This window comes from Amia ocellicauda, chromosome 16, assembly GCF_036373705.1.
Source record: "Amia ocellicauda isolate fAmiCal2 chromosome 16, fAmiCal2.hap1, whole genome shotgun sequence".
Lineage (NCBI taxonomy): Eukaryota > Metazoa > Chordata > Actinopteri > Amiiformes > Amiidae > Amia > Amia ocellicauda.
Window position 1 is genome coordinate 1,556,192 of NC_089865.1, and position 7,139 is coordinate 1,563,330.

Consider the following 7,139-nt stretch of genomic DNA (forward strand, 5'->3'; position numbering starts at 1 on the left):
CCTGTGCACAGCGACTCGACACTGATGCAAGGCCGACCCGGGTCGCTGTTTCGTCTGTTGTTTCAGTTTGCTGATCTGAGGTCCAGGCTCCACTGCGCACACGGTGCTGGACAGCTCCTGCACGCCGAGCTGCGGGGGGGATGCACAGAGCTGGTGCTTTTCCCATTGATGATTAGTATTAATCGTGTGTTTTAACCCGGCTCTGCCTGAGTGGCTGCTATAAAGAGGGGTTTGAAGGGTCGGTGATGAGAGATGTGTGGCAGTGTGATAATTAAGCACATAATTGGTCCAATTAACTCTCCTCTGTCGGAGCTCCTGAAGACCCCGGAGTAGAGTCGCGATGTTTCCCGCTGTAGGGTTTGTTTGTGTATGTGTGTGTGAGATAACGTCTCTCTTTCTCTCTCCCTCTCCCTCCATTTCTATGTTCCCTCATGATCGCAGGGACGAGTGTAAACCAAGCAGAGAGGAATTGCCCTATCTGTGGCCGGCACTGTTGTGTAGCTCGGCTCTGTTTGACCTGCCCTGACTGCGGGGCTCAACAAAGGGAGAGATGGGGGTCTGTGCTCCCTGCCCGCTGCACGGTCACACGGATAACACGCTGATCAAAATACAGACGCATTTAAAAGACCCCACAGACCCCGACTCTTTGTCTGGGGCGGGGGCTCGTCACGCTGTTGCGGTGGGATGATAAGCCCCACTAACCCCATCACACCTCACCGCCTCGCAGCCGCAATTAAAGCCATTTATCTCTGATGCGCAATTAAGAGTCGCCCGTATCTGCAGTGGCAATTTAAAACCGTTATGAACAACGCACAGATCGTTGGCTGTTCATTATTATTATAAAAGCCGACTTCTTGCTTTAATAATTTTCTACATCCATGTATGTTACTTAAGATATTGTATTATTAAAACACAATGATCGGTTTCTTTGTTTAGGATCAGTATTGCTTTTTATTATTATTGTACAGTCCCGAAAGTTCATTGACGAAATATGATTTCTGTATCTGTGTATTTGTTCTGACTCTGTCACGCTGCAGCTTTGATTACAGGACCTTAGTAAAAGGGTAAAAAATAAAAATGAATCCCCCTGGGACCCCGAAGACAACCCTGATCCCCGAGGGGCTGAAGGGACTGACTGACGCCTGTCAGCTGGTTTAGTGTGGAGCGCTATGGATGGATGGATGGATGGATGGATGGATTAATTAATGGACATGCAATGTGGGCGGGTTCGGGTTCATTGTATTTATTTTTTTATCCGTGTCTCTTGCCATTGTCACCGAACGCATCCCAGAATTCCACAGCAGCCGTGACTAAGTGTGGCACCCGGAGCCACGACAGCGCCGTCACTATGATTAACACGCGTGGATGTGTGGATTCATCAGAGCTCCTCGCCCTGCCAGGCTGAGCACAGAGCACAGAGGCGTACAGCCCGCCCCTCCTGCCCCGACGCTGCTCACACGCTGCACACGCTGCTCACACGCTGCACACGCTGCTCACACGCTGCACACACGCTGCACACATGCTGCTCACACATGCTGCTCCCACGTTTCACACACACTGCTTACACATGCCTCTCACACACTACTCCTACACTGCTCACACGCTGCTCCTGTACCCCGGATACGTACCTACAAGGTTGTGAAGGGCGAAGTACTGCGATCACCCAGTTCATTTTCCAAATATATATTTCTGTCTGACCCGCGCCTTGTTTTTTTGATGATTACTTTTAGAAATTATTTTATTGGGCTCAGTTTCTTGTGCTAGACCGGCCCTGAGCGGCCCCTAGCTGGGGGAGAGGGCCCCGGGGTCGAGGGATGGGGAAGCAGTGCATTCATCTGCAGAGGGAGTGTTTCGATGTGTGAACACGGCGAGGCTGAGAGCGCAGGGCAACTCAACTGCGGCTCAGAACATCAAGCTGTCAGGCTTTAGCTTTTAATTATCTGTAAATAACCCAGGGCATCTCAGCGCGTGTTTCTCCTTCTTTTCTTTTATTAGTCTCTCTGGTACGAAACGGTTCAGCGCAGTCACACACTGACCACTCCTGCACTCTCTCATCCATGCATTTATTCACTCATTCGCTCGATCCATCGATTATTTTCTTCTGCTTCTCCCTGGCGCTGGGTGTTGGGGGGTGCGAGGAGAGTACAGCTTGTTCTCAGGCAGCAGTACTTGTCAGTAAAGGCAGAGTGTGAGAGAGTGAGTGCGTGTGTGTGAGTGCGTGCGTCCGGTTTGTCGTGCAGGGCGCAGTCCTCCCGGCAGCAGCGAGTCGAGGCCCATTGCTCCTGTCATGTTAACTGCCCGTTGCCTCCCGCTTTGTTCTGCTTAATAAGAATATCAACAGGAAACAAACCGGTCAGGAGGCAGACAGGCGGGCAGCGTGCCAGGCAGGCGCTGACTTAACTGACATACTCACACACACACACACACACACACACACACACACACACACACACACAGTCCAGACACACTGACACACAAACACACACACACACACACACACACGGGTCAGGCTGTCTCGTGCACTGTGCCCGTGAGCAGGTATATCGATGTGAGTGTTTGTTGTGTATTGATTTATCCGAGTGTCGTTCTTCAGGGGACTGTATGGTCTTTGCGGCTGAAGCAAGAGCAGTTGATGATTAAAGGAGAGAGCAAGAGAGGGGGAGAGTGAAAGAGAGAGAGAGAGGGAGATTTGTGAAACAGATTTCACAGAGAGTGATGATAATAATAATAGTGGTAGTGATGATGGTAAAAGTGCACAATAACTCTCGGGAGCGGCAGTGGCTTTGGGAAGGGGGTGCCGTCGTATAATCTGCTGTCGAGGAGGGTGGGAGCATCGGTGGGGGGGGGCAGCTCACACTGGAGTCTCGCCTGAGAACGAGGTCAGCAGTGGAAACGGACTCCGAGCGAATCCCGGGAGAGAAACGACAACAACAGAGGCCGAGCGAGCGAGTGGCCAGCCAGCGACATCTTTATCACATTACACGTCTGGCAAGCGATTTGAGTACGCCGAACTGATCTCCCGCTCTAATGGGCTGCTGGCTGGAGAGAGAGAGAGAGAGAGAGAGAGAGAGCGAGCGCCTGCGTCTCTGCTGAGGACCCCCCCGGGCCCCTCTGAGTGACAGGACCCCCCAATGCATCTGGGGATCGAGAGAGACAACTGTAAACCTGACTGGACTGGGCTGGACTGTCTTAACAGGACTAGTGGCCTGGACTGGACTGGACTGCAGTAAGGGCCCCCAGTGATGCCCCCCCACGCTGTAGAGAGACTGAGACAGGCATGGGATTAGGACGAGCGTGCATCTCTCTCCGATTTATTTATCTGTCTGTTTACATATTTGGTAATCTATTTCGGTACATTGTGAGCCGGTGCCAGTGGTTAATTGTAACGAGGTTTGGCTCGGCGTGCCTGACTGAGGGATTGGTGGTCTGGCAGCCGGATCCCCCTCATTACTAGGAATGAGCCAAGGAGAGGCGGGGCAGAGGCGGGGACCGGGGAAGGGGTGTGATGTGAAGACACGGACGCTGGGGGGCGCCAACGTGGACGGGGTGTTTATACTTTACGGGGCGGAAGTGATTGACCCGAATCGAATTGTCTACTCCTGAAAACGTGATTATAGATTTGAACCGTGTTCCTTTTCCAAGTGCGTCGTTTTGCAGCGTGTTGTGCCCGCCATGCTGTAGATCGCAAGCTGGAAACCGGGCGCAGTGAAATCAAGTGCGGTTTCATTTTTAGTTTTTCCTCCATAGCACATTCTGAAAGTGTATGTTAATACGATATTTGCATTTTTAATTGCTCTGCTCCATTTCTTGCTCCGGGAGTGTGTGGGAGGGCTTTTTTTTTGCTTTGTTTTCATTCCATTTTATGTTTTTTTGCGTTTTATTTTATTTCAAGATCCCCCTAATCCTTCTGTACAGACCCTGTTGTGATGAGTCACTGACACACACAACGATCCAAGCGGCTCCAGGGGCCCGGGCGCACTGTAGCCATATTGCCTGCGGGACACCAGAGTGGGGGACAATAGTTCCCAGCATGCAACCCTTCCTAGGTTGGACTTCCTGTTCTATTTTTGCTATTAAAAGAAACCATTATGGGGTTTTATTTGTCCTCTAAGGAGTTGCCCACATTGTAGTTATGGTATAAAATCATTTATTGTCACTTTTATTCTAGAGAGAGACGTGATCAATGGTCGCTTTGTTGTGAATGGCGCTATGCCCAATAAAAATTGATTTATTGATAGACTGGATAAACACGGACCACACGGGACTGCGTGTGTGTGTGTGTGTGTGTGTGTGTGTGTGTGTGCACCTGCACCTGCGTCTGTCGGTGAGAGTGTGAGTCTGTCTGTCTCTGCCAGTGAGAGAGTGTCAGTGTTTAGTGACACAGGGTCTGTGTGTGTGTTGTGTTCAGTGAGCGAGGGTGTGTGTGCTGATGTGTTGTGTGTGTTGATTGAAAGTGTGAGTGTGCTGTGTTCAATTAGTAGTTACGTGTGTGTGAGAGTGCATGTGTGTCTGTGTCTGTGTGGTGTGTGTGTGTATATCTGCGTCTGTCAGTGAGAGTGTGAGTCTGTCAGAGAGAGTGTGTCAGTGTGTTTAGTGACATGGTATGTGTGTGAATGTGTCAGTGTGTCAAGGTACACGGTGTGTGTGTCAGTGTGTTAAGAGCCACAGGGTCTGTGTGGTGTGTGTGAGTGTATGTGTTTGTGTGTGTGTACATGTGTGTGTGTGAGAGTTGGTGTTTGAAGAGCCAGTGGGAGAAAGCTGATCCATGGTGGCTGGAGGCAGACAGGCTGGGGGCGAAACCATTCAAAGCAGACATTAAATATTTAGTGGCAGTAAATCAAGAGCAGACTCTGGGGCTGCAGCCTCGCTAACCAGCCCGGCCGCCGGCATCCACATCCATAAACAAGCGCGTCGGGCTGCTGTGTCCGGGCCATCCTTCAACACGCAGCCGGGGAGAAGACACGGTACAAACTCACAGCCCTGAGAATGAATCACCTTCATAGGGAGGTGGCGGGAGTGACATTTATTCTCTGCTCTCCTCTTTTCCTTATTTTTAATGTATGTATTTATTTATTTATCCACCTAGTTATTTATTTATTTCCCTGTTAGTGATGACACTTTTTCTAAAGAGCAGCGGAAAGTTCTGGCTTACGGCAACAAAGAAAACGCCACCCCAGAGAGAGAAGGATAGAATGAGAAAGAGACTGATGAATAGAGGAAGCGTGAGAGAGAGGGAAGACGAGATGAAGCGAGAGAGAGAGAGAGAGAGAGGCTGTAGTGGGACAGGTGTGTTTACGGTGTGCTGAGCTGGGAATCGACCCCCCATAGGTGCGCTGTTGACCCCGACCTTGGCTCCGAACATGAATCTCACAGGGGCTGCTGAGCTCTTCCTCTCTCCATCTCTCCCTCGCTCCCTCGCTCCCTCTCAGTGGACCGCTGTTCTCTCAGTGCTGAACAGTTCGCATCACATTCTTTCAGAGCCTCTCCCGTTTCATCAACCCACCAATAAATCACCATCTCACTTTCTCTCGCTCTGCGTCTCTCTCTCTCGCTCGCTGTGTCTCTCTCTCCATGGATGAGAAAGTGGAGACCGACCAGTGAGACCCGTGTCGGGGGACACCGCACCTGTCGTTCTGTGCAGATCAGAGTCATGTCTGCAGCAGCTGTGTGCGCTGAAATGCCAGCACTCTCTCCGTTTTCATATCGCATTTAATCCCCGGTGGTGCCTGGAGTGTGCGTATGTGTGTATAATACACCGTATGCTTGTGTGATAAGTGTGTGTGTGTGTGTGTGTGTGTGTGTGTGTGTGTGTGTGTGTTGGGTAGGGGGGAATGGGGGTGCCGTTCTTGGGCTGTCAGGGAGAGGTGATTGACAGGCTGTGGGCAGAGCCGAGTTCAGGGCCTGCTTGGAGGTTACCCTGCAGGAATCACTCAGACACATAGGGACACTGCCACAGAGAGGGACAGGAACAGGGACAGAGACGCACACGGACGGGGACAGAGACACACACAGATGGAGACGGAGCAGAGCAGCCTTTCCGTTGCATTGCAAGTCTTTCCAGCTCAGACAGATTCTCCGCTCCAGTGAACGTCAGCAACAGAGTCAATTAAGCCCCAGTTATTATTATCATAATTATAATTAACAATAACAATAATCGTTTTTTTCTATATTCATTCTGGTCCTAAACCAGATGTGGATGTTTACATGATCTCTCCTCTCTGTACTCCCTCTCTCGCTCCCTCTTCCACCTCTCTCCTGACTCTCCCGTCTCTCCCTTCCTCCACTTAATTCGCACCACTCCAATTAAACCCCGGTTAATGAGCAAGGGTTGTGAAGAAAGTCCGGAGAAAGGTGAGAGACGAGAAGCTCGTTAATTTCCCTAATGAGCTTGGGGCCCAATATTGCAGACTGCGCCCTCCATCCCTCTCTCTCTCCCTCTCTCTCTCTCTCTCTCTCTCTCCATAGAGGGGTTATCTTAAAACAAATAAACTAATCAAACAAGACACAAACGAAAAGGGGAGCAGGCGATGTCTGACTCTCGCTGGGGTGGAAGGCGAAATGAAAGACGGATCTTTCGCTGAATGGAGGGAGGGATGACTGGGGGCACCGAGCCTGTGACCCTGAATCTCTAATATTAATATTCATATCAACACTAACCCCGATCACAGGAAGTGATAAGAACCGAAGCCACACCCCACTCTGCAACTCCTCGCAGTTAAGGAAACCAAGTAGAAACACAATCCCTGAGCTCATTGTTTCCCGCTGTAAATAAGCAACCCTCACCCCCACCCCGCAGAGAGACACTCAGATCCTCAGATAATTACTTAACGAGCCCGTCTCAGCCCGTCGGTTCAGAGCAGGAGGTGAAGGGAAGGTGGCGGTGTGTGTCAGCCTGGCTGGAGAGGAGCAGAGCTCGTCCGGGGAATTCCCCCATTTATCAAACGCATCGCTGAACGAAGGGGCAGTTAAGTCTAATGAAATGTGGTTGTAACGCAGGGAGCTCCGCTGGGAGCAGTCTGTGTCCCACCGGGAGGGAGGGAGAGGGAGAGGCATGCAATGTTGCTTTAGCAGCCGGCACAGTCGCGGTGTGTGTTATCTGTCGCTCTCAGCTCTGCCTTCAGAGGGGCATTAAACAGTCA